This window comes from Drosophila sulfurigaster, chromosome 3 (assembly GCF_023558435.1).
Source record: "Drosophila sulfurigaster albostrigata strain 15112-1811.04 chromosome 3, ASM2355843v2, whole genome shotgun sequence".
In the NCBI taxonomy this organism is placed as follows: domain Eukaryota; kingdom Metazoa; phylum Arthropoda; class Insecta; order Diptera; family Drosophilidae; genus Drosophila; species Drosophila sulfurigaster.
The window spans coordinates 46,022,105-46,033,156 of NC_084883.1; the positions used below are offsets into that span (position 1 = coordinate 46,022,105).

Genomic DNA, 11,052 nt, shown 5'->3' on the forward strand with positions numbered 1-11,052 from the left:
TCTTGTGGTATGATGGAAATTCGATGCAACGTTTTGTGGTCAATAGTCAAAGTTGCCGCTTTAAAAGTGACCAAATTACAGTTCACCCTACAGGGTAGAGAAAGGCGAGAGAAAGGCAAATTTAATGCAAATATTTGATGAACTAAACAACCCTCTAGCACAATTGAAGTTTATAGGTAATATTCATGCCGGAATACTAACTAAATATATTAGATGCAATTAACAAACTATGCTATGCTATTGTATAGAGAGACACTTAAGTGCTTGTTCAATTGATTGGCCCCTTCAGGCCAAACAATTACACACATACACAGCAAACACACACACACACACACACACTCACTGATATGGGCCATAAACCCTTAACAGGTCATAATTGGCAATCGAGTATAAAATATCATGTCATATGTGTGTTGCTGGGGGTCAACAACAACAAGAACAACAAGGAAAACAACAATGTTCATAAATCAAATACGCTGAGCCCCAAAAACAATGTGTTAGAGCAGACACTCATAAATACATGTAAGAGTGTCGGTGTGTGTGTTTGTGTGTGTAAGGAAATGCTTCGTTTTCATTGTGTAAATATTTAAGCACACAATAAAATGGAAACAATGGAAGGCATACCACACCAGCCATCTTCCCTTACTCACTCTGCAGTACGTCTAAAAAAAACCTAAGCGTAGCAGGTGTCAAATGTTGCGGCCAAAGAAAAAGGCAAAGTCAGTTTTTCCTCCCATACTCAGAAGAGACACTGCTGTAACATATGACACACACACACACACACAAACAGCAACACAGAGAGTTCGATTCGAGCATTTTACGTAAGTAGAAAACTCAAAAATTGCGTTGCGGAACTTTTGGTACGTGCCACTCTGGACAGGCACGATTCGAGATCCTTTTTGTTGAGGAGACTGAAGCACTGATGCCAGCTGCCAGGCAACGAGCGATGGCAGCATGTAAACGGAGAGACTGCCTCTCCTCACATTAGTTGTGAGCACATAAAAAACAAATAAATTGTCTGCGCCCCATTGGATTTTATGACTGCAGCAGAAATGATTTAGAGATCATAGCCAACGTGTCCTTTTCTCCATCATCAGCTTCGATTTCGATTGGGGAATTGTCATTTCGACTCATGTTTACATTCAATCAGTTGGCTAAAAAAAAAATACAATAATAGTGAAGAAAGTTTTTGAAGCGGATTTTAATTAGACGCTATTACCTGAGGCACCCCAAGAAAAAGAAAAGTTTTCATCGTAAACGACGAGATCGAATATTTATAATCGCGTTGCACGCAATGCAAAACTTTTTCAGTCACTTCGCCACGCTCGTTGACTCAATCAGTTTGCTTGGCAGCATTGGAAATATTTTTGGAAACGAATTATTGACAATTGCAATTCAATTTCACACACAATTTGGCCCAAAATCGTTGTCGTCATGGACGAATCCTTGTTGCTGCTGCTGCTGCTGCTGTTGTTGTTGTTGCCGTTGCTGTTGCCACCGGAAATAGCAGAAAAGTTTACGCCGAGTGCAGCTGAAAACTTTCTGCACTTCGTGCCGTCGATTTCAGTTCTGTTCTGTTCAGTTCAATTCCATGGAAATGTAATTCAATGCTGTCGCATGTTGTGAACCCCCCAAAGAAAGTAAATAAATATCAGCAACAAATGCACAATAAATGTGCGAGAGTGTGTGCGTGCGATTGTGTGTGCGTGTGTATGTGTGGGTGTATTTACACACTAAAAATATTGTGCCGAAACATTTGATTGAATGTGGCGCTGATTGAGATGCGTATTGTAAAGGTTTCAATCAAGTCTGTCATCGCTTTGCTGACAGTTTTTCCCCCCTCGCCAAACTTGAAATCAACTTAATTGTTGTCTGCTCTTACAAAAAATAAATATAAACTTGCTGTCCGTAAAAAGTCAATCAAAATATCTCTTAATTCATTCGTTAGCATTTTAGAGAATAATTCATTTATACAAAATCAACAAAAATACGATTCTTTAAAAACTCAGCCTTATTGCACCATCTGGCGATTTTAAGCACTAAACAAATGTCATAGGTACAGTTAGAAATAGGAAAAGGTCACTTACATTTTTACTGTGCATACTTGAAAATATTAATTTTGATGTCCGGCTGATCTCCGCACTGACTCAGCATAATCGACGCATTTATGCTGCAGCTGCTGCTCTTGTTTAATTTCTTTGAAAATAATGCCGACAATCGCCGCTGGAAAAGTTAATAAGTCAAGGGTAGCGTCAACTTTGCTTTGATCGCCAGTTTGTTTACTTACTGCTTTTCCTTTTATTCGACGAACTTTGTTAATTGCGCATTGCGAAATTTCTTAGAAACACACGCATGCGCAGAACTTATTTCACAAGCGTCAGTTGCTCTTCTTCTTCGTTTTCTTTGGCCACATGTCGATATCGATAAATTATCGTTGCGAAATCCACGTGCTTAACAAGCTGTTAATAACAGTGTTCGATAAGTATGCCAACATAAACATAACATAACATTGCATTGTATCCGTAAAGTTTCGACTTCTGAAATTTACATTGAACAATACCAATTATTTAATTGTTAGCAGCTATCAAAGGTCTGTTGCAAAAGCTGCTTGATACGATATATACAATTATTTTGAAGGTTTTTGCGTCAACATTTTCAGCCTCCTCTTACCAACTTATTTGCAAATGATAAATTTTAAATTTAAAAGGTAAATCTTATAGCAGTATACCATATATTTAGCACCATATAACCAACATAACTGTCATATAAATCAAAACGATTAAAATGTTGTCGACACAATAAATAATTGACTAAATCTTTCAAGTGTCATAAGTGCAATTGTAAAAAGAGAAAGATCACTTGAACCCTCATTTAACTTGTAAAATACTGAAGGAATTTAAATAAATAGTAAATTTAGAAGAGGAACCTGCAATAAATCAATGTAGTATGAAAAGCAGCTTATAAAAAATCAACTCATATAAAATACATGAAAATACTTTTAGATGAAAATATTTGTTAGGTGTCGTCATCGCACCTAAATCTCAACCTTAAGGACAACGTAGGGAAGAAGAAGCTAAGCCAAGTCGTCGAATATGCGCCCAATCCATTTGCCAGACATTTTGAGCAATTTTCAAACATGCAACATAGGAAAAGTCAAATATGAAAACTGTCAGCAGTGCTGTAAATTTATGGCTTTGTTAACACACCGAACTCACACACACATACACACACTCATGCATACACACGCACATCTATGAAGAAAAGTATGCTACAAATTTCAAATTAATATGCAGGCAGCAAGTGAAAAACGAAGTGAAAGAAAACGCAAGAAAATGAAATGGGTAAACGCAGCGAGCAAAAAGAAAAACTTTGCAAGAACATGTTTCATTTCGCGACGAATTATCGAAACCGGCAGCTTTTTCAAGTTTACGCAAAATTTCCTACGTGATTTCGGAGGGGATTTTTTATAGAAGCCATATATCATTGTAAAATGACATTTTTATTGTATGGCAAAAGTACAAAAGGCGCAGAAATTTAATGAATTTATTTCGGCATTAAAAGCAGATTGTAAAAGGGAAGGAACCTTTATCACAGGAGGACAAGGGAGAGTTTTTGAAAGCCTTTCGAAATTTATGAGTACAGTTGTTATATAGCTGCTCTTTATTTTGAGCGTTTACATTTATTTGATGTGTGCGGCAGTCGCCGCCCGGAGGCCCCACAAGAATTATATGCACATGTGTGTGATTGATTAAAAAGCGCTTTTGGCCGAGGGCTACAACAAAACAAAATAAAGCAGGCAGGTAAAAAACAGACATCAGTTGCAAGCACCAAGTTGCAAGTTGCAGCGCTTGCCACTTGCAGTTAATTTAAGACGTTTCACACAATTTCGCTGTGGCGGATCGCCTTAAGAACTACTTTTAAAACAAATGTGCAAAACGTGACTCGAGCATGAATACAAAATGCCAAAGCACACATCTAGTTGAAACGGGCTTGAAGGGGGGGCAATAGCTGAACCGCACACTTGGGACATGAGCCGAACTATAGCGATATGCAAACAAGCATCGAAAGAGTGAGAATGAAAGAGAGGAAGGGGGGATAAATGTAATCCCTGCTTGCAAATATATTTGCAGCAATTTATAATTTATTAAAAAAGTGTAGCATAAGCCACGGGGCAGCAGAGGATACCAAATAGCCCAGAACAAAAGCAGTGCACGTCTTTGCCACACATACACCCCCCACCAAGCATTCCCCTTCTCTTCACACCCACGCTTACTTACCCTTCTACAACAAACGCCTCCGGCACACATGAGTAATATGTAAGCAGTGCACACATATATAGCATCCAATTGCATCTTCTTCTTCTCTCGCATGCTTGCGCAGTCGGCATCGACGACGACGTCGCTGCATCTTCATAGCTGCATCTGCTTTTGTTTTCTTTGTGCAAACGTAAAAGCAAAACCACAAAAACGCAACGTCAGTTACTTTGTTTGCCATTCTCTTTGCGGCCACTGTTCGCTGTAGTTCTCCCTCTCTGTCACTCTTGTACCCACTTTCAGGTATTAGTGGGTTGCGCTTTTCGGTCAGAGCTTATTAAGCTCTCCTTTTGCATTTGATACAATAACAACATTTTGCAGCATCTCTCCATTGTTATGGCACTTAAATTGCATTCCCTCTGATTCAGTTCGCAGTTCGCGCTGTGATTTCAGCGAAATTCAAGAAATTACATGCACACTGCAAACGTTGCTTTTGCCCTGCAGGCCAGCAGCAGCAACTTCTTCCTCTTCCACTTCAGCCAGTCAGTTCAGTGCTTCCTCTTCCACTTCTGCCATTTCTGGCATTGATGAAGCAAACGCAACGCAACGCAACTTGATTTTCTTTCCTTCACTTGCGCTTCTTTAGCTGCTGCTGTTGCTGCTGCTGATGATGAGAAGGATGCCGTTTGCCATGTTTCCTTTTTGGATTTTTTGCATTTTATTTTCCCTCTCGTTTTTTGTTGTAGTTGTTGTTGTTTTTGCTGCTGTTATTGCTGCTGGCCGAAAGGCATCTTGTTGCTGAAAACTTCAAAGCAACTCATTTTTTACGTTCGTTCTGCTTGTTCTCCGTTCGTTCGTTACTTTATCCGAGGCAGCTTCTTGGCATTTTTACATTGCATAGCTGAGAATATTAATTTTGATGTCCGGCTGGTCTCCGCACTGACTCGGCATAATCGATGCATTTATGCTGCAGCTGCTGCTCTTGTTTAATTTCTTTGAAAATAATGCCGACAATCGCCGCTGGCAAAGTTAATAAGTCAAGGGTAGCGTCAACTTTACTTTGATCGCCAGTTTGTTTACTTACTGCTTCTCCTCTTATTCGACGAACTTTGTTAATTGCGCATTGCGAATAAATTTCATAAGAACACATACGCATGCACATATTTATTAAGTTTTCGAAACACCTTTAACTTTTTATTGCGCGTCAGAACTTATTTCACAAGCGTCAGTTGCTCTTCTTCTTCGTTTTCTTTGACCACATGACGATATCGATAAGTTATCGTTGCGAAATCCACGTGCTTAACAAGCTATTAATCACAGTGTTCGATAAGTTTGCTAACATAAAGCTAACATATGGGTACATATGTTACATTGATAATAACATAAACTGAAACAATTTTAAAAATAAGAAAAGGTTATTTTTATAGCTCTAGATAAGTACTTTAATTAGAGCTAAGAATGGTTTTGGAATTTTCATTCTATTTTGTTTTCTGTTCTGACAATTGGAAAAATTATCAAATTCGTACGCAAAACCAAAAAATGAACGAATTTATAATTTTATCGTAAAACGAACAAGTTCCTAAAATCAATCTTAGCTCTAAATATAATGCTAAAGCTTTAAGAACAACATTCACTTATTTATTTATTTATCAAATTATTTCAGTTGATGTTATTTTTACTGTAAAGAGTACGGGACAAATTCCGTCATGGAATTACCCATATCATAAAATACACCAAGCTTTTGTTCATGCTTTAAATTTTATTCGCTTGTCATAAATATGACATTGTATTGTACATACCTATAAATTGCGAACTTCTCAAATTTTCATTGAGCAATATTAATTACTTAATTGTTAGCAGCTATCAAATGCCTGTTGCTAAGCTAGCTTGCACAAGCTGCTTATTATGATACATACTGCAGTCAGTCGTGCATATTCAACAACATGAACAGTCGGCGTATTCTGCTATTGTGAACTAGGCTAATTACATTAGGCGCATTAGGAGCGTACTGTTAAGACAATCGATACTGTGAAGGCTTTTAGATGATCTTTATCGATACCTTAGCTTACAGACGGTTGATTAATCGGTGAAGTAATATTGATAGGCGCTCACGGCAAAAAAAAATTGTATTACTGTATTACTTTTACAACAATCGTAACAGTTTCCTTATCATTTAAAATCTGGAAATTGCCTGCCATACATTGAAAATTGGCTCAAATTTGCGTATGCCGTAAACTTTGACTACAGCCAAAGAAGCTGAGACTACTTCAGCAAGCGTAAGTACTTGTTTGTGTGTGTATATATCGATATAAGTATGTATGTGTATCGATCTATGTATGTTTGTATGCTTGTCCTTGTGTGTGTGTGTGTGTGTGTATTTAGGGGACTCAATCGCTGCAGTGCCGGGGTCCATTATCATGGCGATAACAAAATGTTTAGTTTTCGTTGAGTAAAAACTTTTTTTGGTGTAAACTTTTGCAAGTGCATATAAATTGAATGTAACTTTGCACTCATCTATGCAAACATGCAGCCTCAGCTACACACACACTCACACTCAGCTATTTTCGAAGCCAAATGCAATTTTGAGAATTTTCTGGGTGTGTCCCTGTGCCCAATAGGAAAACTTTGCATATATTTCACTTTAACACAGAGACATTGAACTGATGTTGCAGCGGGTAGAAGAGGAGGGGGAAGGTCTTCTTGGGGTCTCTTGTTATGTGAGCCTTCGCTTCCTTTCCGTTCTCTCTCCTTCTCTCTTCCTTCGACTTCGTCTTGTCGTCGTCGATACTTTTGATATGCAAAAGATATGAAGGGACAGCTGTTTCCTGCTCCATTTGCTTGCCAGAAACTTTTACAAGAACTCGAATGCATTTTGAAGTTGCCAATGCAATGGAGTTGGCTGGGTGGGAAGTCTGCTTTCGATATTCAGTTTAAATATCTGTGGAAAAGCATTTAAAACTGCATAAAGTTGCTCCATTTTTATGCCAGTAAAGTTTTCACACCATTTTCCATGCGCCTCTTCCCCCCTTCCCACTCCCTCACAATGCCACTCAACACCGCCAACACTTTTAATGCATTCGGCTTCACATTTTATGATATTAGCGTTTAGTTGCCTTAACTTTCACTATTTACGACCGCCAAAGGTGACCAGGTATGTTTTCTCCCCTCCCGCACCTCAATTTCCATCTCTTTCTGTCGCGCTTAGCCTCGCAAACTTCATTGGAATCTTTATGCTGCAATTTGAACTTTTGATATTTAAACAAGAATTTTTATAGGTGATCAAACTGAAGCGTAAATGGCAAATTCTTAAGCCGGAAAATTAAGGCATTTGTTCCGAAAACATGTAGGAAAACTATATAAGTATGTTCTAGTTAAAGTCCAAGTCGAAATTAGGTAGGAAACTTCACTGAAACTAAACATACTTGGCGTAACATTAAGTAACTGTTTATTTCAATTTTTAATCATTTTGAAATTTGTATAATATATTTAGTATTAAAAAATATTCTATTAGTTAATACTTTTTGCCTAGATAAAGCCACATTGAAAACTTTTATTGATTGTCTATTGGTCGCATAACTAAATTAACTCTTTATTTTTAGCCAGCTTCTAGCTTAAATCGCCTTATTTTAACAAATCAAATTTAACAATTACACCATCCTACGAAAATTTTCAATAGTATAGATAATAGACATATTTTTTTTTAATATATTGCACAGAAATTTTATTAGTTAACGTTCTGTTAAAGAATAAGTTAAACTTCTTCTATCATGACTTTAAATTTATTCATGCGATAACTAAACAACACTTTAACTTGGACATAAAAAAACGCTCCTTAATTATGTATATAGTAAATATTACCTTATTAAATTTACTTTGTATTTTATGTAATATATTATGAATATTAAAAAAAGGCAACACTAGCAAAAAGAGTTGAATATTCGTATTATTTGTGAAATTCTTTAAAGTCACACAAAAATACATTGCTATGTGAAAGTCATTATTCAAAAATTAGAAAATATATATTGTTCTATTTCACTTTTCATTTTCAATTCCGTATTATTTTCTTTTCAAACTATTATTCACATAGTAATCCTTTGTTGAGCTTCGTTTTGATGAAATATTCATGCAGCGTGCTATTGATATGAAATGCGAGCAGCGTTGCCAGATCGCTCTCAATTTGTTAATTAATGAGCAGCTGCACTTTGACATGGCGTAATTATGATGAAAGTAACGGGACTGGTAAACACACGCCAAACTAGGAATACGGAGGGAAGTAGGGTAGGGAATAGAAGAGGTATGTATGTATGTGTCTGTGTGTGTGTGTGTGTGTGGCATGCAATGCGTAACACCTTTGCGCTTAAATGTAATTTATTTAGTCTACTTCACGCTCATAATGCCACACATCCTCCACGTAGTCTGGGGAAAGAGGTGAAAAGCGGGAGGGGGGAACAACATTCATGTAACGCGTTTCGTCGTCGGCAAGTCGCTCGGAAAAATTATGTTGCACGTGAGATGCTTCAGCAAATTCACTGCAGTAATGTGTGTGGGAGAGAGAGGGAGAGTGGAAGAGAAGAAGAGGAGATGGAAGTGAAGTACTACTCTGACTGCCTGACGACGTCCTTTTCTACGTGTGCACAACTGAAGATGAGCTCCACTTGGTGGATATATATAAATTGAAATCATCAACGCGGGCTTTGTGCGTTTTATCAACACATTTTTACGTGTGCGCCGACTTCCTTGCAACGTTCAGCAAACACGTTGCCATTCGCTTTGTCAGGCTCTGATTTTATATGCCCCCTTCGTCCAGAGAGCAACTGCAAATTAAGCAATTTTCCAAAAGGACTTTTTCGCTGGTGTTCTCCTTTTTTTTTTGGGGTTTAATGTCTGACTGAGTGCGCGGTTTATTAAGATAAACGATGATGAACGGCAGCTAAGCCAGACATTTTCCATCTCTTTCTTACGTTTGGCCTCTTAATTGAGTAGCTGCTGTTGCTGCTGCTCCTGTTTGTTAGTCCTTACTGCTGGCTGGCTGCATGTGCCATTCTATTATCCCATTTGCATGCTTATCTCATTAACACGAACACACAAAAGTTCAGACCAAACTTGCGACTTTATTTCATCTCTTCTTTTTTTCGCTCCCTCTCTCTTTCTTTTTATGTCGCGAGCTCACTCCTTCCCAACATTCTGTGGCCAGTTGATGTCCTGTTGCTGCTGCTGCTGCTGCTCTTATCCCTATGCACAGCTTTCACTATCCTTGTGTGCTTTTGTCGTGGTTTTCATTATCCCTTTCGCTTGGCTTTTGGCTGCTCATAAGCTCCTCTTTTTACCACCTTCTCTCGCTCCTTGCGCTTCATCCGACTGCAGCTGACACATTTGCCAATATTGACTGTGCCACTGGCCACGCCCACGCCTACGCCCACTTTTGCTGCCTTGTTGCTTTAGAGACCATTTCCGTGACCATTTTTGCAGTGCCTCGTGCCTCTCTATGCAAACAATGATGGTCACTCGACTCGGCCTTTTTACCACTCATTAGTGACAATTTTCTTGTAGTTGACATTGCGGCCGCCCACATGCCACGCCCTCAGCCCCAAATGGCAAACGAAGGCCGCAACAGGACTAACTTTTTGCCGTTCGACTTTTTGTATTGTGTTTCATTTCTCTCGGTTCTCATGTTGTTTTTTTTTCTGCTTTGTGTTGAGCGGCATTTTAAAGTCGTAACCAGGCGGAAAATGTGCGAGGAAAACTCGCATGTAAATGCAGCACAGACGAAGGACGAAGAAGAAGTTGGAATGCAGGGCTCGGCAGCAGACAGGTGCAAGAAGGATGCGTTGTTAAATTTTGATGGAAAACCAATTAATTGGAAAAATTAAAATCAAATATTTGCCAAAGCGCTTGAACAACACTCGAGCCAAAAGCAAGAGCAACAAGAAAATGAATGATGTGTGTGTGTGGAGAAAATATGTGTGTGCGGGTGTGTGTGTGTGGAAAATGTGAAAAGCGCAAGAGGAAAAGAAAAAGGCAAACAACAAGTCGCTTCTCTCTCTCTCATTTCGCCATCGTCATATCTAAGCGTCCTTCATTTATCCTTTCGCCGCGGCAGGAGAACTCAATCAGCGCACGTTGGGCGCCAAGCAAACTCACGTGCAAACACTTTACAGCTGCTTCCCATCAGACCACGCGCCGCTCCGCGAGTTTCAAACTGCGTCTCTCTCTCTTTCTCTCTCTCTCTCTCCCTGGCTCCCAGCTGCTTCACTCGTTTTGCTGCTTTTGAAGTGCAATTTAGCGATGCCACAGATTTTTCTACCTGCACTCATCGCGTGTGTATGTGTATGTGTGTGTGCTTGGTAATTAATGCAACAAGCGAGCAGAAATGCGTGCCAAGGATTTACTTGAAATATATTGAGCGAAGGGTCAGCGAGTATTAAAACTATGGCTTTAAAGTTGCGAATGAAATAAAGCCGTATTTATGAAAGCTTAAAGGTAACATAATAGTAAAGGTAACAAAGGTCTTGATTTGTTAGAAATAAAAATATTGTTAAAGATTTATCAGAAAACTTGTAAAATAACTTTAACATTTAATATTATTATTTATTTTGTAAATACTTTTTTGTTCTTTAAAAAGTCGTTTGGGATATTCCTTAAAATTGGTTTCATTTTTTAATATATTGTATTTTTTTTTATTTTACTTTTTGTAACATTGGAACGTTTTGGTTGTGATCTGTGATATATTTTGACATCCATGGTATATTTCCAATGTATTACTTCAACAATATACCAAATATTGCATATTTTAGTATTT

At 38.3% G+C, this 11,052-nt stretch overlaps 1 protein-coding gene across 2 annotated transcripts in view; it reads right to left on the reverse strand.

Moving 5' to 3' along the window:
* Positions 1–5,508, reverse strand: part of LOC133842870 (lachesin) — a 64,165-nt gene extending 58,657 nt beyond the window's left edge. Inside the window, exons 1-4 of one of the 2 annotated variants that reach the window (XM_062276151.1) lie at positions 5,338–5,508; positions 4,278–5,273; positions 2,288–2,537; positions 2,088–2,223 (exon numbers count right to left, since the gene is read on the reverse strand). The gene's annotated coding sequence lies outside the window, so the exon portion shown is untranslated. Of the gene's footprint in view, positions 1–2,087; positions 2,224–2,287; positions 2,538–4,277 lie in introns of both variants that reach the window. The other variant, XM_062276150.1, reaches the window with a different exon arrangement.
* Positions 5,509–11,052: the final 5,544 nt, after the last annotated feature.